This window comes from Ascaphus truei, chromosome 4 (assembly GCF_040206685.1).
Source record: "Ascaphus truei isolate aAscTru1 chromosome 4, aAscTru1.hap1, whole genome shotgun sequence".
Taxonomy (NCBI): Eukaryota; Metazoa; Chordata; class Amphibia; order Anura; family Ascaphidae; genus Ascaphus; species Ascaphus truei.
The window spans coordinates 209,681,803-209,705,915 of NC_134486.1; the positions used below are offsets into that span (position 1 = coordinate 209,681,803).

The 24,113-nt window shown below is 43.7% G+C and overlaps 1 protein-coding gene and 1 long non-coding RNA gene across 5 annotated transcripts in view; both read right to left on the bottom strand.

The window, feature by feature from the left end:
• Positions 1 to 3, bottom strand: part of LOC142493202 (uncharacterized) — a 663-nt gene extending 660 nt beyond the window's left edge. The window contains exon 1 of the long non-coding RNA XR_012801041.1: positions 1 to 3. This exon is cut by the window's left edge and continues 136 nt beyond it. This is a non-coding gene — a long non-coding RNA (uncharacterized LOC142493202).
• The window catches only part of CATSPERE (catsper channel auxiliary subunit epsilon), an 891,786-nt gene that overhangs the window by 70,244 nt on the left and 797,429 nt on the right, over positions 1 to 24,113 (bottom strand). The gene's annotated exons all lie outside the window — the stretch shown is intronic.

The following is a 24,113-nucleotide window of genomic DNA, read 5'->3' on the forward strand; positions in this document are numbered from 1 at the left end:
ATCTTATTGCACAGGCAGAGGGTGAGTGCTGAAGTGGAGTGGAAGGGGAAGGCTTGAACTAATAAAAATGTTTTCATGTATCTAGTTTCTGATGCTGAATTTTTTTGTACCCATGTGTCCATTCTTAACTCACCCTTGTAATCAACATACATTACACTCCACATTTATCCAACCTTCTCACACATCAAACTTGCCCTATTTCATTCATCATAAACACCACAGTCACCAAATTTAGTATTAATACACATTAAACACTTAATATACTTGGAGCTCCCAAAAAGTTTATTTCTAAAATATATATGACATAAATAACTGCAGGAAAGCCAACCCCTCAAAATATAAAATAATTTTTGATTCCAGATACTGTAGTTCTGCAAAACTATTGCAGGAAAGCCAGCTCCACACAATATACTGTAATGTCATTTTCAGATTCAAGATAGATCAGCCTAACGAAAATATATATTTGACATAAATTACTGCAGGAAAGCCAAGTTCGCAAAAAATAACCCTGATTTATAAAGTACATGTTGATGAGAAATCAAAAATAGTTGCTGCAGAAAAGCCAGCCCGCAAAATATTAAGTAATTTTAATTCCAGATCTATCCCTTCAAAGGGCCCCCTGCGAAGTGAATGCCTCAAAGTCTGGATAGGAATAATCCGGCCACCCTAAAACCTAGGGTCTCTGAGGCTTTTCAACTCCAGACTTCTCTAGACACTGGGCACCACATTAGCAGGGTGCCCTTTGAAGTACGGAGATGAAAAATCCCTCCGCTCATTCATCCACAACATATAGGCATGTTAATGGATTCATTGCCGGACCGGCGGGAAAGGGGTTCCTGCCTTTGCATTGAAAACACCATTGGGATACAGTTTATTTATAAATGCATGTTCTGTATATGCAACAAATATAAAACTCATATGTATTTTCATGGTTTCTTTTTACCTAGCTGCACTCCAAAAATTAGAGTGCTAGCTCTTTCCTAGCGCAATTTATCCACTTAATTGAAGGGGCTTTGTGATGTGGGTTGCGGTTTGACCTATAATCGGTCTGGGTTACAAGACGGCATACAATGTATCCATGCTGGCTTTGATCGGTAACCGCAGACACGCGCCACCAATTCACCTCAAGTGGATAACGAGACAGCCGGAAAGATTGTAGCAAGAAGGTACTTCAGCTAAACCGCAGACCACTTATTCAATTGACTTTGCGGTTTCAACGTCTGTGGTCTGGAAACTGATACCTATCTTTAATGCAGCTACTTACTCGAAAGCACACTTCTCCAATTTAGCGCTTGGCACAGGGCTAGAGGCTCCCCCTTGTGTCGCAAATACAGTTAGCACATTTCTCATTCATTCATACTACTGCAGCCAGCTTCTGAGCTGCAAAACGGGGACAATAAAGGTAGTGTAGTGGAAAACATGGTATTAGGTTGACAGTGCATTTTAACCCCTTCTGTCCCAACACGGTTTAGGGTTAACCAGCCAGGCATAATATCTTTATTATTGGCCTGATAAACCCTTTCACCGCCACAGTTTTGCAAGAGAAAAAAAGCACCAGTTGGAGAGTGACCTGGTTGTCATGTTAGGTGAGCTGAAGACGGCATACTCTGATACTGCTGAAGATCAGCGCCTCGCTGCTAAAAGTAATGCATTCCTGGATATCTCTATGAAGGAAATTGACAGGTTCAATACGAACTTAGGACAGAGCTGGGAGCCTTTTGGGAGGAGGGATGCTACTTGAAAACAGATACGTTCTGTAAGAGAGGATTTTGAAAGGTGGAAAAGTGAGTTTGAAAGTATAAACCAAATGTACAATACCCTCTCTGTCAAAGCCAGTGAAGGAGATAAAAGACTCAAATAGACTATTGATAGAGGAAAAGTTAAGGATGCACTTGGCACTGGAAAGAGCAGAGGGTGCCTTAGAAAAAGAAAAGGATCAGTTGGAGAGTGACAGGGTGATCTTGTCAAGTAAGCTGGAGAAGGCATACGCTGGTTCTGCCCAGTACCAGAGTTTCAGGGATCAAGTTGGCACAGCGCTAGAAGCATCTCAGAAAGAAGTTCACAGGCTGAATACTAAGCTGGAACATTCTCACCAGGAAAGTCACGGTCTAAACACAGAGCTGTGTACTGTGCGGGTGCCTATGAGACGGTCCTAAGGGACAGAGAGTCAGTAAAGCAAGATAACATAAGCCTGAAGGAAGAGGTTATGAATATGACTAGTCAGGTTAGTGAAGAGACAGAGAAGCTTCACCAAGCCCAAAAGGTTAAGAAACAATTAGCCCAGGAAAAGTTAGACATACAGGCAGCACTGCTGAATGCAGAGAGCGTGCTGCAAGAAGAACATATATCCCTGGAGCAGTGCGCACAGGCAGAAAATATGCTGCTGAGCCAGCTGCAAGAACTGTGTGTGAGTCTGCAGAATGCCAAGGAGAGACAGGTGAATGCTGAGGAAAATCAGTGAGTTCTGCAGGAAGAAAGTTTCCAGACTGCTAACAAAGTAAAAATTCTGCAGCAACATTTGAGTATCCAGTGTGTCTCCCGAGAGCACCATGAGGAGCTGAAGGCCACACTGAGCATAACCAGAGCCTCCCTGGGGGACGAACTTAGAGGCCAGGTAACCCTTTATGAGAGGGAGCACGAGGCGGTCCAGAAACTAAAGCAAGAGTTAGAAGAGCAGAGACACTGCTCCATCCCTAACAGTCAGTACATACAGGAAAAAGAAACCTGGAAAAGACAAGCTGCTGAGACCCTAGCGACGGAATTGGCGGAGCTCCAGGATGTAATGAGGGATGCATGGAAGCAAGCTCAGAACAATCACAGTGAAGAGATGAAAGCCATGAGAGGAGAATTGCAGGATGCACTTAAACAGGGGTCTCTCACTGAGGAGTGGAAATTACAGCAAAGTCTAAGAATGGAAGAGCTAAAGCTAGCAGCTGAACACACATCCCAGCAACTCACAGCGCTGCAAGCGCAGATCGCTGAGCTCAAGACACAGCTTGCCAAAAAGGAAGAGAGAGAGGAGGTGTCCATCAAGTGGCCCACCCGACACTGTGCTATGAGTTCAAAATGGCCAATGCCTGCAAATTGCTGGACTACACAGCCCGTGGGAAAGCCCAGGTGAATCTGGACAAGGTCCGGGAGGAGTACCGGCAGCTGCAGGTCAGAAATAAAGAAATTGAAACATATTTTAGCTTTGCTCTGAGTCAGCTGGGAGATAAGGGGTCGCGACTCAACTCAAAAGAAGCTGAACTGGCAACTGCATTAAGTGGGAAAAGAAGTGCAGAAGGACAGCTTCAAGAGCTGAAAACTCAAATATCTGGTCTTCAATTTTCATTGGGTGATGCCACGAAACGGCAGTCGCAAGAGGAGACCACGGAAAGTGAACTCTATGTCCCCACTGACTCATATGGACAGTCTGATGCACCCGTCCTTGATGCCTATGTTCCCGATGCCCATGCCCCTGCTATGACGTTAGATGGACCCCTTGTGAAGTTCCTTGCAATGCCTATTGTACCTGATGCTGATGCCTACACTCCTGTGATGAGGATAAATGCACCTCCCACAGATTTCCCATCAGCACCTGACGTTCACATTAAGTTGGCCTTCCATCAAGGTTTCCCTGAAGAGCCTGGAGTGTTGTCCAGAGTCGTTGCTGATTCCTATGTTCCTGCGAAACATGGAGTGTTTTCCGAAAGCCATTGTGAGTAGGTTTTCCATCAGGGACACCTTGCTATACCTAGTGGGTACCTCACATCTGAGTACATGCACAAATGTTTCTACCTTTGTAAATCTTGTAACAAAGGACTTAGAAAGTATCCATCCAAGTGATACCTGTACAAATCTAACTCCCTCAGAAAAGAAGGCTCATAAAGAACTTAAAGATATGAGCTCAATAACTATAAAACAGGCAGACAAAGGGGGAAACATTGTGCTTCAAACTACGGTAGATTATGTCTTGGAAAATCAAAGACTTCTGAACAATAAAAAATGTTATAAAGTCCTGAGCATGGACCATACTGATGCATTCACTAAGAAACTCGCTGAAAATTTAAAGGAAGGTTTAACCGAAAAGGTAATTTCTAAAAAAGAATATGAATTTCTGATGACCACAAAAGCAACTATAGAAACTTTCAAAGCATCCCGAAAGTTCACAAAAAACTTGTGAAACCACCAGGATGACCGATAGTTTCCGGAATTGGGTCTCTCACGGAGAGGGCAAGCACATACAGGGGTGTGAAAAAGAAAGTACACCCTCTTTGAATTCTATGGTTTTACATATCAGGGCATAATAACAATCATATGTTCCTTAGCAGGTCTTAAAATTAGGTAAATACAACGTCAGATGAACAACAACACATGACATATTGCACCATGTCATGATTTATTTAACAAAAATAAAGCCAAAATGGAGAAGCCATGTGTGAAAAACTAAGTATACCTTATGATTCAATGGCTTGTAGAACCACCTTTAGCAGCAATAACTTGAAGTCATCGTTTTCTGTATGACTTTATCAGTCTCTCACATCGTTGTTGAGGAATTTTGGCCCACTCTTCTTTACAACGTTTCTCCAGTTCATTGAGGTTTGTGGGCATTTGTTTATGCACAGCTCTCTTAAGGTCCAGCCAAAGCATTTCAATCGGGTTGAAGTCTGGACTTTGACTGGGCCATTGCAACACCTTGATTCTTTTCTTTTTCAGTCATTCTGTTGCAGATTTGATGGTGTGCTTGGGATCATTGTCCTGTTGCATGACCCCATTTCGGCCAAGCTTTTGCTGTCGGACAGATGGCCTCACATTTGACTCTAGAATACTTTGGTATACAGAGGAGTTCATGGTCGACTCAATTACTGCAAGGTTCCCAGGTCTTGTGGCTGCAAAACAAGCCCAAATCATCACCCCATCCACCACTGTGCTTGACAGTTGTTATGAGGTGTTTGTGCTTATATGCTGTGTTTGGTTTTCACCAAACGTGGCGCTGTGCATTATGGCCAAACATCTCCACTTTGGTCTCGTCCATCCAAAGGACATTGTTTCAGACGTCTTGTGGTTTGTTCAGATGCAACTTTGCAAACCTAAGCCGTGCTGCCATGTTCTTTTTAGAGAGAGGAGGCTTTCTGCTGGCATCCCTTCCAAACAAACCATTTTTTGGTTTTTTACTTTTACCATTTTTTACTTTTTCAGTCTTTATCTAATTGTACTGTCATAAACTTTAGTGACAAAGTGATAGTGTATAACAAAGGCGCTAAAACTTTAAAGTGAAATCCTTCACTAAATAGTGACTAAATCAAGTTATAATTATAGTGCAATTATTATGTTAAATAACATGATAAAATAATTAAAGTAATAAAGTTGTAACTCCCTGCTCAAACCCTCTGGTGGGGTTTGTCTTCACTCAGCCCCAAAATGTAGAAAGTTCCGTTTTCACAATCCAGGGGGACCATGTAGGGAGAAAAAACAACAGTGCAAAAATCTAAGTGCAGATGATTAACTTATGTGAATAAATTCAAATCTTGGCTCTTCTGTGTGTCCTATTCACGAGAATAAACTGAAGTTCAGGGCAGCAAAAGTGAACTGGGATGTGTACTTCTATGTTCGGGACTGCTTTTACTTCACACCTCAACTCAGCAGGGAAAGGGGAAGCAGAAAAAACAGGAAAGCACCACTCCGCCTTCGTTGGGACGTCCACTGTAATGAATTGAGCTGTCCGCCTTGGCTCTCTGCTTGCCGGATTCACTCGGGTAGCTCAGCTCCGGTGTGGTCTCTCAATTGGTTCGTCACTTCCGGTATAGGCTTCCGTGGCGTGCCTATCCTCAACAGTGTGTCTCCCCGCCTCACATCAAACGTCTAGGCGATCCACTCTACACGTTTTGCCAAATCATCGAACGGCTTCCTCAGGAGTTTTCCTGTTTTTTTCTGCATCATTAGTGACGGTATACTGCAAGGGTTATTTTCTCTTCAGATAAGATACAGATCATTACCATGCCACTTGCTTGAAAAGTGTCTCAAAAACAAGGCTGCTGCTACTAAGATTTTTAGCAACAACAAAAAAGTGAGTTATCGTTAAAATATTTTTTTTGGACGGGGTTCAAAATATAATTTTTGGAGGAAAAAGCACAAGCTCTACAGATGGGATCCTGAATAGATGGATTTGTACTGTAATGGTTTTACTTTAACTTAACTCTTTAAGAACTCTTTGATGCATGCCATTGGGGCCAGGTGCCTTATTAACTTTAATTTTATCAAGACTCCTATGAACTTCTTACGCAGTTAACCAAATGTTCGTTAATATAGGGGTTGTGGCTTCCTCCTTGTCACAAGGGGATTCCTGGAGTGGGTAGGACCTTGGTAGCCGGAACAGCGGGAGCGTGGTAGCAGTTACAAGCAGAGGTCAGAGGCAGGGGGCAGATAGCGTAGTCGGGTCACAAGCAGGGGTCAGCAACGAGGAGACGAAAGCAGGAACAGGGCAGGGGAGCAGAGGCAGGGGAGCAGGGACTGAGAATGGGGAGCAGGGACTGAGACCAGGGAGCAGGGACTGAGACCAGGGAACAAACAGGGACAAGACAGATTACCAGCAAGGGCCTTTAATGGAACAGAACGCCAACACGGAACAGAACAGGTACAGGAACAGAAGCTGCGGCATGGAGTCTAACACAAAACAAAGGCAAAGGACGAACAGGAAGCAGGAACTATAAGGACAGAGAACAGTAGCAACCAGGGGAGACAGAAAAGATGCCCAAAGGCACAAAAAAAGTGCTTAAGAGGACATGCTAAAAAAAAAGACAGCCAATAATAGAGCAATCTGTGGCTACAGAGCCTCTTTATCATTCTTATCCAGACAGTTAAATAGTAATACTGCTCATTAATCAAACATCTGCATATCAAGATAATATACTGTATATTATCTCTAAATGTGCATGCAATGTGTTGTATATAATGAATACCCTGTTCACTTATGTAACTATGTATTTGTAACCATGTATTTTTTGACATCTTAACTCTATGCCCAGGACATGTGGAAACCAAAGAAAAAAGAACCTGGTTATAATTTTATTAATATAGTTATTGGAATGGAGGGGTGTGGGTGGAGACACGATGAGTGCAGAGGGTGGAGTCCTTGGTCAGTAATATTGTAATGCGTAGCTCACCACAAACGAAGTGCGACCGTGGTGCTGAGGTAGGGAATTGGTTAACGCCGACCCACTGCCAGGCGGGCACGCCTAGGATGTAGAGTAGTCGTTCAAGCCAGGTCAGGATTACAGATTGGAGAATAGTCAAAGTACTTGCCAGGTTCAGGACCGGAGAGTTGCGGATCGTCAGAGTGCGTAGCCAAGTTCAGGATTGGATAGTAGCGGATTGGCGGGGTACGTAGCCAGGTTCAGGATAGGAGAATATCGGATCGTTGGAGTACTTAGCCAAGGTCAGGACTGGAGACAGGAGAATGGTCGTTCGTAGCCGGATCAGGAGAGAGGTGCAGAATCCAAGAGACAAGCAGGGTCAGACAACAAGAGGTTAATCAGCAAGGCAAGGCAAGGTCACAGGAACTTGAATGCAGCAAAGCACAGCGTCACACTAGGCTATGCTCAGCAAAGAATGAGAGCAGACCAAAGGTATGTAAAGATGGAGCCTCCAATAGCCAGCAAGGGCGGAACCAGGAAGTAAGCACCGATAGGCTGCTGGTGCACACATGTGTGCCCTATGATGCAGCCTAATCGGGGATGGCGGCGGAACTGCTGGCACGCCGTCCCACGCACGTCACGAAGGTCCGGGGGCAGAGCCTGGAGTGTGCATCACTCCCACACCAATTCTGAGTGACCATAGGGCAAGAGGGGGCAGGATCAATCGCACATCGACCCGCGCGTGTCATGGAGGTCAGGGGCGGAGCCGAGAGTGCACGTCACTCCCACGCCGGTCCTGTCCATCACCAGAGCATGGGTGGGGCTTGTACCGCGCATCAGCAGGGAGGCTGGTCGTACGCACCCGTCGTGCGTCAGAGTGGGAGGCGGGGTCCAAATCCGCGTACGGGGATCAGGCCGCGCACGTACTGGGACCACGAGACCGCACATCCTGAGTGTCCGTCACGGAAGGCTTGTTGAGGTGAGGAGACGGTCTGCGACCGCCAGGATGGCGAATCCTCACAAATACTGACCGGAGACTCTGTGTTTTGTGCTCGTCGTTTTTCTGTTTGTGCCCCATTGTTTTAATTATAATAATTTCATTAATGTAATAAAGCATCAAACTTTACATATCTTAGGGTACTAGAGTGCTTTCGATAACCAGGTTCTTTTTTCTTTGGTTTCTATATTATACTTATCTTGGGAATAGCACCGTACCACAACTAGATTTAGCTGAGCAGGGGTCACTTCCTTTCCTACCTCCCCTCCCCTACCTTTCCCCCAGGTTAACTATATGTAAAGGAGTGTTCTATACTCTTTCTTCCCCTAGCTCACCTACAGTACGTGCTTGCTCCACACTATACTCAAATTAAAATTTATATACTTATCTATACAGTGTATATTTAAATATTCTTCTGTTGATAGATGGAGTTTGACCCAGTGTTCAAATGTCGTGTTTTCTATCAAGTAAACCGAATTTTAAGGAATGGCAGAGTGCCAGTCAAAATTTCTTTGAAAGTACAATACCAGTTAACGACACAGAAACCATAGCACCTAAGGACTTATCACGTTTCTTTCAAAGTCTAGATAAAAGCTAAAGACACAAGCAAAATTATGGTGGGAAAAATTTAGCCTAGAAAATTATGTGAAGAATGATATAGTACCTAGGGGACTGAGATTACAATTATCACCAGCACACCATATAACTGATGTGAACTTTCTAAAGTCTTGGGACTCCATCCTGGGAAAGTATTCCAAAGAATTAATGAAGTTGCAAACAGAATATCAATCAGAGAAACTGAAAACAGTAAATAACGAGCTAAAAACTAAACTTGAGAGCCTGGACCAATGGAATACTTTACCAGAGTTTACAAACTTAGAAACAAAACTCAAGCTGAATATTGAAAAATATACAAAAGAGTTAAAAGAACGTAAACGCAAAAAATATCTGAGAAACCAAAAATACTTTAGAGAGGGAAAGATTTACAGATATCCTCTCCAATGTTGAAAAGCGATTACTGTAATCCCCCCTGAGAATCACGCTTCCTCTACCGAATGGGATACTTCAGAAGAAGAAGATCTAAAAACTAGAACTTTCCATAAAAAATATCATTCAGATGAAATAAAAAATGTAGGATTCCCCCGTACTGGACCGCCTCCAAGTGGCGAACACAGAGGGGGAAGGGGAGTAAATCTAAGAGACAGATTAGTCTGGGGGTTTGGGAGGAGAACAAGATGGCCACATTACTAAACATGGATACCCAACCACTACATCAGATACTGGATGAATGTTTTCAAGAGAATGAAAATCCCCTACAAATTATCAACCTGTCTAAATTTAATCTGACAGAAACTCACATAAAAACTCTATCCAAGGGGCTTTCGTTCACCCTGACTTCAAATTTCGACTGTTTCGAATGGGTGAAAACTGCCAGAAACCGTTTTGGAAGGAGGTCGTCTTTACACAAATTCTTTAAAAGAAGAGAAACTACTATGGCCATCAATCTAGGCTTAAACTCGGTCGAACAATTGGACCTAGATAATCTTAGGGATCTCATCGACCCAGCAAGGGAATCATCTAGAATCCCCGGGGAAGGTCCCTTCTCGAAATGCAAATCAAAATCTAAATTTATACCACCGCAGGACACATGTCCTAATGTGGAATGTTTTATTAATTTGGTTATCAATGACTTAAAATCATTGCCTAAGGGTGTTGTAAGTGATAATCTGACCACAGACGAGAGTATCCTTAACAGAACTATCTGACCATTTTATCGTTATAAAACCCTCAGACAAAGGAGGGAACATAGTGGTCCTGTCTACAGAGGACTATATTAAGGAAAACCTTAAAATCCTGAGTGATAAAAAATGTTACACTACATTGGATTCTAACCCCACTAATGTTTATATGAAAGAACTCTCCGCTATTCTTGAGGAAGGGGTAGAATTTAAGGTGCTCTCAAAACAAGAGAAGGATTATATGCTAGTCAAAACCCCACTTATGTCAACGTTCTATACATTACCAATGGTACATAAAGGGAAACTACCACAGCCAGGGCACTATATGGTACCGGGTATTGGCAATCTGACAGAGAAAACAAGTCAATACCTGGATGAGATTTTAAGACCCTTTGTCATGGCACTTCCATCCTACTTACAAGATAGCAAGGATGTTCTAAGAAAGCTGGGTGGTATCACCATTAATCCCAATACACTATTAGCATCTCTAGATGTAGAAGGGCTCTACCCCAGCATCCCACATAATGTATGCATAGATTCAACAAAATATTTTCTTCAAACTAGAGGGGAGTGCTACAAGGAACACAATGACATTGTAATTAAATTACTGACATTTGTTCTAACAGGAAACTATTTTCTGTTCGCTAGAAAACTGTACCACCAGACCCAGGGTACACCGATGGGGACAACATGTTCCCCATCTTATGCCAATCTATACCTGGGCTGGTGGGAAGCAGAAACTGTTTTTTTTCTGAGGCACTAGAGAACCATAGAAAAAACATTACCCTTTGGGTGAGGTACATCGATGATGTGCTGTTGATATAGGACGGTGACAGTAGATCTCTACATGAGTTTGTTGACATTCTAAACGTCAATGATATAAACCTGAGACTTACATATGAATATAGTGAGAATGAGATCAACTTCCTTGATCTCAACATCACAAGAGGACAAGATAATGAATTGAAGCTCTCCACGTATAGAAAGTAATCAGCAACTAATAATCTACTAATAATCTACTTCAACCTAAAAGTCTCCATCCTCAGAATCTCATTAGAGGCATCCCGGTGGGACAATTTTTAAGGATAAGGAGAAATTGCTCCACCGAGGAATCCTTTGAATTCCAGGCTAACTTAATGAAAAAAGGGTTCCTTCAAATAGGATACTCTAATAAAGTGATATAGAGGGCATATCAAAGGGCTAAATATACCCCCAGACATCTTCTCCTAGACAAAAGGCATGATGAGAAACCCAGAATCACTTGGTGTGTTGGCACATACAATCAACAATGGGGCCAAATTCAACAACTTTTCAAAAAACATTGGCACATCCTTTTAGCGGACAAAGATTTACAGGAAATCCTAATGCCATACCCTTCAATTACAGGGAGATGACCACATCATTTTAGAGACATACTCACAAAAAGTCATTTTGAACATCACAAACCCACATGGTTACCAGCTAAACCTTTAAGAACTGGAATAACAGCAAAACATTTACAGTTCGCAATTTTATAAATTACCAAACTGCTGGTGTAATATGCCAAATAGAATGCATTTGCGCCAAAAAAATATGTGGGTAGACAGTTGAGAAGAAGAGTCTTAGGCTTGTTATATAGTACGCGCTAATGTGCGTGCGGACGTGCGCCCGGCGTTGCACGTGTGCGTTTAGTTGCTATAGCGCAAGCGGTGACGCGTGCGGCTAGGGGGTGTGGTTCTGTCACAGCGTTAGGCCGCGCTGTGATTGGCTCGCAGCGCGGCAGTAGCGCGAAAAAACAAATTTCTTGTATTTTTACAGATCTGCAGCACCAACGCTCTCAGCCATGCGCACGCACGTCTCAAGTATAGCAACTGCAGGCTCGCACCCTGCAATTATCATTGATGCGCACAAGGTAGAACGCCCGCACTATATTGCAATCATTAGAACATTTAGGTGCGGTGCACAACCAAGCAGGCGCTCCGGTGGCATGACACATCCATAGTGTCCATAAGGGTGAACCAAAAGTTCGTAGATTCATGGGAATAGACCAAATAAACCCTGGTCCAAGAGGTGGTGATTGCGAACAAGATTTACTCAAAAGAGAGGCAAGATGGATTTTTAATTTGGAAACCCCTCTAATGGGTTTATTTAAGGGCTTTGTTTTTTCTACCTTCATCTGATTGACTATCTTTCAATGTAGCCATCAATTGATAGAATGATGTGGCATTAAAAACAGCATGTCGGGGCGCATGCGTGGCGGGAGGGTGAATGGTTGCTTAGGGATTAGGCTCCGTTCCCAGCGGCGCTTATAATTGATTTTACCGCAGCAGACCTGCGAACATTGCAGCGATTCAAACCCAAAAGTGTCCCTAAACATACAGGGATGGCAACGGGCAAAACACTGCACAGAAAAACCCAGCCGGTATCCACGTACTTAAAAATCAAAGTTGTGGCAAGGGTGGACAAACCGGAGATTCCAGCGCAGTCGGCCATATTAGACCCAGAAATGGATAACCTGGACGATGAACCAGAGGATCTGGAAGTGGTACGGCGCAAAGATATGAAAGAATTTTGCGCACAACTGAAAAAGTTGTTCAAATCTGAATTATGGGCTCTTAGAAAGGATGTTGATGCATTGGGTGAGCGAACAGACGCTCTGGAGTCCAAATCGGATGAAACTGTTGCTGCCCTGACTCAAACTCAAAATCAAATGGCCACACTAAAGGATCAGATCAGATCCCTGGAGGACAAAATAGAAGATGCCAAAAACAGAGATCGGAGGTGTAACATCAGGCTGAGAGGAGTACCTGAATCCATTACTGACCCAGAGGAGTTCTCCACGAAATGGCTAGAACATCTCTTCCCAGACATGGCTGACAGAGATCTCCTTCTGGACAGGTGCCATTGAGCGCTAAGGGGGAGATCTCAGCAAGGAGACCCCCCCAGGGACATAGTGATCCGGTTTCATTGCTATCGCACCAAAGAAGAAACATGTAAAATCTCCAGAGAAGCCAAGGTCATGGAGTTTGAGCAGATCAAATTTCAGGTGTACCAAGACCTGTCCCAAGCTACACTAGCCAAGAGAAGAGCTTTGGACCCCGTTACAAAAGCTCTGAGAGATCACAACATACAGTATCGCTGGCAGTTTCTGTGTGCGCTATTAATGCTAAAGAATGGAGTGGCACATACTCTAAAGAACCCGGAGGTCGGCGAAGGTTTCCTTAACCGATTGGGAGTTTCAGGATCTTCAATAAGTCCCCCCTCGTCCGATGGCGTCTAACGACGGCATACCTGCGCCCTCATGGAGCAAAATGGGGGCTGCCCAGGCAGAGGACAGATCTGCGGGGGAAGCTACGAGCTCCATCTAAGATGTCTTCCACTACGACCGTTCCCCGGTACATCTGACTCCACTACCTGAGGGGGACACAGGGAGCTTCGGGAAATCCGACTGCAATGAACTCCTTTTGGATCCCCTCCCGACCCCAGGATATGGGGACTATGATCCACACTACGATCAGACCCGCATGCAATTTTTGATCAGCGGCCATCCTACTTTGATCCTTCCTCATGGCGAGCGGAAACCTCTCTGACTTTCGCGGGCTTGTTCGGTGACGTCATTGAACAGCGACAGCCCTTTGTGAGATCTTGGATATGACGCCTGCGCATGGAGGATGAGATGAAGCGGCACAGGTAGATGATGCAGCCACAGCTGAAGACATCAGCGGAGGGGACCCCACATAAGGATTTACCTTATTATCGGCCCCAGGGGGGAAGGGGAGGCCAGAGACCGATATAGAGCCAGCAGAAGGAGACTGGCAGAAGGGACAGCCAGTCCACCTCAAGGGGGGGCTAGCCACATGTGGGCTGGACTCAAACAAAGTTCCCCTATTAGTTATTAGTTCCTAGTAGTTCCTAGATAAGTGAGGGGGAGGGGGAGGAGGGACATAGTATGATATGATAGTCAGAGTAGATAAAGAAAGATACTGCAAACCAATTAACGGTAAGGTAAATAAACTCATATACAACAGCATAGGTATACAAAGGCGCTATAGGCAAGTAATAATAGGTATAGCAAGGTGATGATAGTATGAGATGCCCAATTATAATATCTAAGGGTATGTAAATTGGAAGTAATGGGGATGTAACACCTACAATGCATATATTATGTACTGAGCAGTATATATTAGCAGATGTTAGCCTATACACCTGTAGCCCTGTTTCCTACTGAACGCAGACCACTATCATATGCTGTATTACCTGTAGGCGCACAGGGTCTGAGCCTCTGCCATGGAGAACCTGGGGTACACACAATACTTATAACTTTGTGCAGCGCCTCCAACTGTGACAGCTTCCGCCAGAGGGGAAGTGGGTCTTCGCAGGACTTATACCTTAACCACACAAAGCAGTGTACCGTAACCAATCAACTTTACTTGCAAGATTCTCACACATATATCCACATGTGTCCCTCCCTAGAGGAGACACTCTAATCAGCGTCATGGCGAACGCCGACCCTCCCGTCTCCCTCCACCGGGTGATCCCACCCCGTTGATCCCACCCCGTGTCCAGTTCCCTAGGGAATAGTCCTCCCACCCTCAAGTGAATCAGAATTATGGGGCTACAACATTATTGTCAAAGTGCAGTGCAAGATAGCACTCATTACCCTCTATTGAAAAACGGACCCTAATAGAGAAAACGTCGCTTAGATGGACAGGGGATTGGCTGATATTTGCATATATACTCATTCTAAGCCCTACCCCCCTTCTACGGAGCCTGAGGAAGCCCATAAGCGGGCGAAACGCGTTGCTCTTTCCACGAAGTAATCTGTACCTACACAGCCACCGTCAAGGAGTGAATCCAGAGGAAACAGCACTATTTCCGGACGCAGACACTGTTAGCTGCACCCCACGGACTCACGATCCATCTCCGAATGACTGGCTGTTCTTTCTATTCATTTATTTTTATTTTCTTGGTTGTTTTCATATCAATTTTTATGATATGTTTTTAAGTGCCACGTATGGTTTATTAAATTGCAGTCTGTTTTAATTCAGACCTTCTTCATTTCTACACTACCATCAAGCAGGGGCTACCTGTTATACTTCCCATTTTTGGGAGTTAACACTGGAAACCCAATTAGAACAAAAGGACATTTTATGTGGGCTTGCTCACACGAGGCCGTGTGAGTATCATTCTGTATACACATTTGTGTTATTTATATACCACCCCCATGTCATTTACACGATGAAATCCTAGAAGCAAGATAAGATATACCCCCCCAGGATTGCACTCACACTTGCCTGTGTGAGTGATCGCAGCTTTGGTTGCCTTTTTTATTATTGTCTGTGATTTATCTTTTCGCTTACATATTTGTTTTTATGTCCATTTTTACTTTGAGGGGAACATTACCACTGTAAGCTGTTAGCGAACGTAAGAAGGGAACCAGACCTGAAGAGAAGGAAGAACGAAAACCTTTCCAGCAGAAGAAGAGAAAAAAGAAAAACGTAAAGATACCTTGATGTGCTAGCATTTACACAAGGCCGTGTAAGTGTTTTTATATATTTTTCACTACACCCATTTTCCATACTTTAGAGGTTAAACATACTACAGTAAGGTTCCTCACCCTGTGCACCCCCTTCTTTTCTGTATCCCTGTACTAACAAGGGTCCTGGATAGATCCTATTGGGGTCAGAGCAACAGGACGAGACGACGAATTTGAGGGGACCCTTGTATATGTTTTCAAGGTCGTAACTATCTGTTTATATGTCCCTGGTCATACACCTTTGAGGGAGCGCCCGGGTTTTCCCCTGTTCTATTCCTCCCAGATGACGTCACTATGCCGAACGCCCTACGCGTTTCCCTCCTACACGGAGATTCGTAAGGGGCGAATGAGTCACCCACTCCCACTCTATTTTTATTACACCAATTACACATTATGACTTTCATGCATGTAGACTTTATTTTAATATGATACCTAATAAATGCTATGTTTTAATAGTCCCGGAGTGCATCTACTAATGAGCTTCTAGTTAGAGAGATGGTGTTAATACACCTTTCTCTCTATTTTTGATAATATATTTATATGTAACTGTAAGTCTGCCATCAATAGTGGGGAAGCTACTTGAAGATTTTATCCGGGATAATATTCAGGAATACCTAATGGAAAATAAAATTATTAGTAATAGTCCGCATGGATTTATGAAGGATTGGTCATGCCAAACTAATATTATTAGTTTCTTGGATGAGGTAAGTAGGAATTTAGACCAGGGTAATGCAGTTGATGTGGTCTACTTAGATTTTGCAAAGGCTTTAGATACGGTTCCACACAAGAGGGTAGTGTAGAATATAAAGCAAATTGGACTCAGTACAAATATTTGCACCTGGATTGAAAAGTGGTTGAAGAATAAATAACACAGAATTGTTATAAATGGAACTTTTTCAGGTTGGGCTAGTTATTAGTGCAGTACCTCAAGGATCGGTACTGTAATTGCTTGTTCCTATACCTGTCAACAGATACCTGGAAGGCACATTAAGCTCTATATATATTACCATCCTTGGGATATGAATCAACATTACCCCTGGATTTTAATTAGGTATATATATGTATATAAATATAAATAAATAAATATATATATATATATATATATATATATATATATATATATATATATATATAAATATATATATATTATATATATATATAACATACGATACCGGTTGCAACACGACATCAAGGGACAGCACGAAGGTAAGTAAATCATGAATTTTCTATATTTGATAGAAGATACAAAAACCGACGTTTCGGTCCCCCAGTGGGACCTTTCTCAAGGTGGTGCCTTGAGAAATGTCCCACTGGGGGACCGAAACGTCGGTTTTTGTGTCTTCTATCAAATATAGAAAATTCATGATTTACTTACCTGCGTGCTGTCCCTTGATGTCGTATTGCAACCGGTATCGTATGGTCTGTTATTGCTTTATGGGATAAGCACCAAAACTTATTTACTTGCATATGGTGTGCCGGCTGTGCATTGGATTATATATATATATATATATATATATAAAACCATAATACTGAGTTAAGTTATGGTGAGTAAAAAAAGTGACAAAAACCCTCCACAGGAAAGCAAATATGCAAATATAACTGTATGCTCATCTGCATGTCTTAGGCAGGTCTGCAACCCCGCCTTTCCCCATTATCACCCAGCATACAGCACTTCCACTGCAGCAAGGGATTCTGGGAAATGACATGCAAATGAGCCATAGGTATAGGGAACCATGTTAAAAATGGTTATTGAGGCAAAAAGTGACACTGTGTGCTCATTTGCATGTCATTTCCCAGAATCCCTTGCTGCAGTGGAAGTGCTGTATGCTGGGTGATAATGGGGAAAGGCGGGGTTGCAGACCTGCCTAAGACATGCAGATGAGCATACAGTTATATTTGCATATATATATATATATATATTGTGGCAGGACAGCCTCGCGGCGGGGTCAGTAAGACGCTAGACACGATGGGAAACGTTCAACTATAGTGGTTTATTAGCCACAACCAAAATAATTTACGGGTGCACTGTCCCTTTAAGAAACTACTTTCTTGAAAATTAAAGCCTGTTCCCTTTAGGGAAACTAACTCACTTCTTGAGCCCTTACTAACAAGACAGCCAGCTAATCTGATCATGCCCAAAACATATGCAACACAAAGTATAACCAATAAGTGTAATAATAAAGTCTTATCTGTTGCAGCTCCAAACAGCAAACAGGAACACGGTTCCGGGGAGAAGGCTGTGTCCAGCCTCGCAGCAATGTTTATCTTTATCCTGGGTTGGGGTCCCAGCTGGTCCCAGCAGCAAAGCTCCTCGCAGGACTGGGGACCAGAGCAGCAGCAGCTGCTACGGCTTCCAAGCCGGGAGAGTTCTCTCCACCTTCCTGTGGAAAAACAAACTCACCTTGTGTGAGCAACTTCCTGCTTTTTAAAGCACTTGTTTCACTGATAGTTCAGCCCCTGTTTAATTAGGCTGCAGGTGTGCTTCTTTCTGTCTGAGGAGATTAACACTCTGTGAACTGGCTGCAGTGTCTCTCCATTCACTATTCCAGCCTACTGAGTTAGTGACTCTGTCACATATCCCTTTCCCCAGCGAAACATTGTCCTGTGGAGCGGCCCGTGCACCATTCCCGTGCACCAGCATCTTCGTCGAAAATGTCTGACGTCGGCCCTTCCCTCCCCCTTTTTTTTTCTTGCCTTCCAATTTAGGCATTTTCTTTTTGGGGTAATTACCAGGCTACCTGTGTCTGAAGACTGGTACCTCCCTATCTCTTTGTCTTGTGCCAGTTTCAGTTTAAGGTTGATGCTCCGCTTTTGTTGTGTCTCTTCTTGACAAGGTTCCTGAGCATCCTGCTGTCTATTAGCTCTCTCTGCCAGGACTCTACGCCACGCTGTGACCTTGATCTGTAAATCCTGAAGATGCATTGTTGTCCTTGTCCTCTTGTGCTCAGAGTCTCCCTTATCCTGTAGAAGAGCATTGACCTCGGTCAGCTCATTGCATACACTCGCCAGTGACTGTTTGGCCTTCTCTTTTGGACCTTTCTTCCTCAGTGTACCTTCAGTGTTGGGTTCCACACCATTTATCTTCAGTACTTCAACTTGGTCGGGATTCCTTTTAACCCGAAGTACACCCCATGGCACCTCTCTTTTACGGTCAGCAGACTCATAGGCTTGGGCCTTTCTGTCTTGTCTCTTTAACTTACTCTGTTGGGAGATTTGCTGGACCATCTGTGCGGTCTTTCTCCCCTTATGATCACGGGCACACTTCCGTCTCATTCGCGGCTGTCTCTTCACAGTGGCTGCCCTCATGGCAAGGAATCCACTTTGTGTCCCCTGGGCAGTGTAGTTTGATTGGATTCTTACTGTGCTAGTGCATCGCAATTTGGCCTTCGCATTCCGTGCCTTGTGGAAAGTAGACTGTAGTTCTGCAACGGTATCACGGTCATGCTTCCTGGAGTGCCTCCCTTGTTTTATCTCTACCGCCACCTTTTCCTTGGACTGATTCAGTAACCTAAACGTCTGTCTTGGGGTTGCAAGCTTTTCCTCCAGCTTCATCTGAGAAACCTCCTGCTGGTCAGCCGTAGAGTCCAACGTAGCGTCCCGCTCAGTCTTCAGAGCCTCAAGCTCCTTGACCAGGTCACACTTTTGTTTCTCCGCCATCTTGCGGCCAGCACACTCAGACTCCAGGTCCTTCCTCAGGTCTTGAAGCAGTCCTTCTGCCTTTCTTCTTTCACTCAGTGCGGCTGCTAGTTCATCTTCGTTAGAATTGAGTCGCGATTCTACATCTCCTAGCAGACTCAGAGCAAGGCTTAAATCTGTCTCTCTTTCTTTATTCTGGACCTGCAGCTGCTGGTGCTCCTCCCGGACCTTGTCTAGCTCCAGCTGTAGCCGGGCCCCCTCATTGGTCGTGTAGTCCAGCCGCTTGTGGATATCAGCCATCTCGGTTTCATGGTGCAACATCAGGCAAGCCACCTGTCGGACGGTCACCTTCTCCCGCTTGGCAAGCTGTATCTTGCGCTCAGCAACCTGCGTTTGCAGCTCTTCAATCTGATGCTACCAGTCCCCTCTCAGGGCCTTCACCTCTTCCCGGTGCTTACTCTGGGTTTGCATCAACGCCTCCTCCATCTTTTTGAGCTCTGCAGTTCTTGTCGCCAGTATCGCTGTTGCTTCTGTCTTCCAGGCTTCTTTCTCCTTGGCATACTGACTCATGGAGATGGAGTTGCCTCTCTGCTTCTCCAGCTCTTGCTCCAGTCTTTGGACCTTCTCATGTTCCCTCTCACACAGAGTCACCTGGCTTCTAAGCTCCGCCTCCAGCGATGCTCTTGTGGCGCTCAACGTGATCTTCAGCTGCTCCAGGGCGAGGCATTCTTTTTCCAGCATTTTCTCTGCATTCTGCAGAGCAGCCTGTACTTCATTTTTTTCTTGCGCCAATTGCGTCTTCACTTTCTGCGCTTGGTGAAGCTTCTCAGTCCCATCACTGACCAGACCAGTCAGGTTTAAAACCTCTTCCTTCAGGTTTATATTCTCCATTTTCACAGTCTCTATATCCCTTAGGACCGTTTCATTGGCTTTCTTCAAAGTACCCAGCTCTGCCCCTAGCGATGCTCTTGTGGCGTACAGCGTGGCCCTCAGTTCCTCATGCTGTTCTGTGGGGACATACTGGGTACTCAGCCGCTCCTGTAGCACTCGCTGCTTCTCCTTGGCTGCTTGCAGACTTGCATGTATCTCTTGCAGCTGGCTCTGCCATAAGTGCGTTGCCTGTGTGTGCTGCTGCAGGGAGACACGTTGCATCCTCTCTGCATTCTGCAGTGCTTCCTGCACCTCTAGCTTTTCCTGGATCAATTCCTTCTCCACTTTTCCTGCTTGGTGGAGCTTCTTATCACCTTTACTGATTTGATCAGTCAAGTCTGAATTTTTCTGCGTTAGACTTACATTCTCCTTCCTTACAGTCTCTAAATCCCTCAGGGAATTCTCATGGGTTTCCTTCAACATACCCAGCTCTGTGTTGAGCGTGCTAGCTTCTTGGTGAGAAACTTCTAAGTCTTTGATGAAGTTTTGCACATCTCTCTGGGACATCTGATAGCATAGTCTCCAGCCAGGACTTGTTCTCTCTGATTCCATGTTAGCATTTGCGGTGTTGGCCTTATCCAAACTTGTCGTCAGCTCCTCCAACTCACTCCGTAAGAGATGCTCTGTTTTCTTTAAAGCCGCATACTCTTGTATAGCTGGGAGTATACACCTCTGTACCTCGGCATTAGCTTCTCGCTCCCTATTCAATTGTTCCTGCAAGACATCATAATCACGCTTTGCAGTTTGGAGTGCAGAAATTAAGGCCTCTTTTCCCTGGATCAAGGATTCAGCTTCCCTTTGCTCCTCCTTTTCCTTTGCCACCGTTCCTGTGACAATTCTGCCAGTCACTCCGGTCTGCAGCACATCTCGGCGCCTTTCTGACGCATGTCCTGACAGCGCAGGTTCAAGTGGCTTGGTCACTTCCCCTGTGATTTGAGGAACAGTTTTCTTTTTATTCTTTCTTTTTGCTTTATTAGCTCCAGAGATATGAGTGGTACTGGGCACACGCTCACTGGTATCAGCTTCCACAGCTTGCTTGCACTCATAGGGCGTTGCTTGCTTTTGCAGCTGTTTGTCTTTGAAAATTTTGGGGCACACATCTTCCATGTGACCTATTTTATGACAGGCCCAGCATACTAAATTCATCTGTGGGTACGGCTCTCCTCCAGGGGCCACATACGAGTCGTCGTCATCATCATCATCGTATGGCCTGAAGGGACACTGTTTTGTATGGTTATGTACATTGCAAAACTGACACATGACGGCGGCCATTTTAAAACCCCGGATTTTTTTTTTTCTTCACACCCGACGAGGCAGACTTTGCACAACACACGTAACTTGTATGGGCTTTACAATCTTTGAACCTTCTGGGTTCTTCATAGGGCAACATCTTTGCCAAAATTCATTTTCACTTTCTTTTTTACCAGACAGGGCAAACTTTGCTCACAGCACTTGCTAGCTGCAAATTCACTCACTTCAGCAAAAGGCATTAGCTTTACACAGCAATCCTTTCATACCCGACGGGGCAAAATTTACACTCATCGCTTGCTAGCTGTAACTTCCATGCTTCAGCAAAAAATAATTTTTTTTTTCCGCTTGAGTTCAGTGTCTCAACACATCTTCATCTACTGACCCCCAGAGGCATAGCATCCCACTTCTGACACCACCTGTGGCAGGACGGCCTCGCGGCGGGGTCAGTAAGACGCTAGACACGATGGGAAACGTTCAACTATAGTGGTTTATTAGCCACAACCAAAATAATTTACGGGTGCACTGTCCCTTTAAGAAACTACTTTCTTGAAAATTAAAGCCTGTTCCCTTTAGGGAAACTAACTCACTTCTTGAGCCCTTACTAACAAGACAGCCAGCTAATCTGATCATGCCCATAACATATGCAACACAAAGTATAACCAATAAGTGTAATAATAAAGTCTTATCTGTTGCAGCTCCAAACTGCAAACAGGAATACGGTTCCGGGGAGCAGGCGGTGTCCAGCCTCGCAGCAATGTTTATCTTTATCCTGGGTTGGGGTCCCAGCTGGTCCCAGCAGCAAAGCTCCTCGCAGGACTGGGGACCAGAGCAGCAGCAGCTGCTACGGCTTCCAAGCCGGGAGAGTTCTCTCCACCTTCCTGTGGAAAAACAAGCTCACCTTGTGTGAGCAACTTCCTGCTTTTTAAAGCACTTGTTTCACTGATAGTTCAGCCCCTGTTTAATTAGGCTGCAGGTGTGCTTCTTTCTGTCTGAGGAGATTAACAATCTGTGAACTGGCTGCAGCGTCTCTCCATTCACTATTCCAGCCTACTGAGTTAGTGACTGTCACAATATATATATATATATATATATATATATATATATATATATATATATATATATATATTGTGACAGTCACTAATTAGTTAGTGACTGTCACAATATATATATATATATATATATATATATATATATATATATATATATATATATATATATATATATATTGTGACAGTCACTAACTCAGTATATATATATATATATGAAGAAAACAACAGGCTCACTCATGGTGTAGTATGTAAATAACATTTATATAGGACTGGAAAGGAATAAAAATTGTGCACTCACAAACGTGAAAAGAACATAAGCATGTACAGTATGAGTAAAACTCAATCGCCAGCGAGGACAGGATAGCAGTAGCTCCGTGGCCTCTGTGTACCGGGCGCTTCCTCACTCCAATCTCGCGAGTGTCGTGACGTCAGCGGGAGCTCGTCCAACTCCAATACCGCGAGAATCGTGACGTCAACAGGAACATTCAAGTGACAGGAGAATATGGACAGTCTCTCAACGCCTCTCCCTGCACCCGCTGGATACAATGCTTTGTATAAAGTCCGTAATAGGAAGTTGTTGAAAATGCGCAATTGTACAAATAATGCAATTGTGCTGATAAAAGTGATCCGAAACACACCCTACGCATTTCGTCCTTAAGACTTCATCAAGGGGTACCCTATTCTCCCGTCATTGGAGTGAGGAAGCGTCCGGTACACGGAGGCCACGAAGCTACTGACACCTGCACCACACGGTGGAGCCCCCAGACGTTACCCTGCTATCCTGTCCCTGCTGGCGATTGAGTTTACTCATACATGCTTATGTTCTTGTCACGTTTGTGAGTGCGCAATTTTTATTCCTTTCTAGTCAGTCATACAGTACTACACCATGAGTGCGTCTATTATTTTCTTGTTTTTTTCCTAGATATCCTTGAGGGATTTGGTGGTCCCTTTATCAGGCTTCAGTACTCTGGAGGACAGTACCCACATTTTTTGGATTGGACTTTTTATTGTATCGTATAATTTATGATCATATATATATATTTTTATATATTTTTTTCTATGTACATATGATTTTTTGCGTTGTTTTTTATCCATATATATCTGTTTTTACATTTATGGTTTAATTATTCATTGGTTACAGTCATCCCACAGCACATTGGGTTTGTGCTAGGGGAGTTTTTGTAGGCGCTAGCAATTTTTCTTCTTTTTCATATATATATATATATATATATATATATATATATATATATTCTAAACCTATTTGGCTATCAGGATGATTATGGTGGGAGATTTCTATATCTCCAATCTCGATATATATTAAAGGGATAGTTATATTTCTCTCTGGTCATTGTACCAGAGGTAGTTGAGTATTTATAAACAACTACCTCACTGATTTATAAAATCCTAACATTCACCAATGAATTTGAAGGATTTAGCTTAGCGTCGTTGTTTAAACCATGTATATATTTTGATGATTCAACTAATAAAGTTATTTTTAAATATGTCATAAACACATCCACATGGGGGACAGAGTTTCCATAACTGGGTTTACTTTTTCTGTGTATAGTGTTTTGTACTTACCTTTTGTACTTCTGTATATAGTGTTTTGCACCATCCCCCACCCTACTTTGAGCTGAGCGAGGGTACCCCCCCTTTTTTTGTTCGTATGATAAATGCCCAGGTCACCCAGAACCTATATAGGGGTTCTGAGGTGCTTCAGCCATACATATAAGGTTGTGAGGGGATTCTTAGAATCCATACTACGTCACCATATCCAAAGCCATGGAAATGGCTAAAAATAAAAATAGAGATGAACTTATTAACATGCAAAGTAAGAACAAAATTAAGTCGAATAGATCGAGCCAACTTTGTTCCATTCAT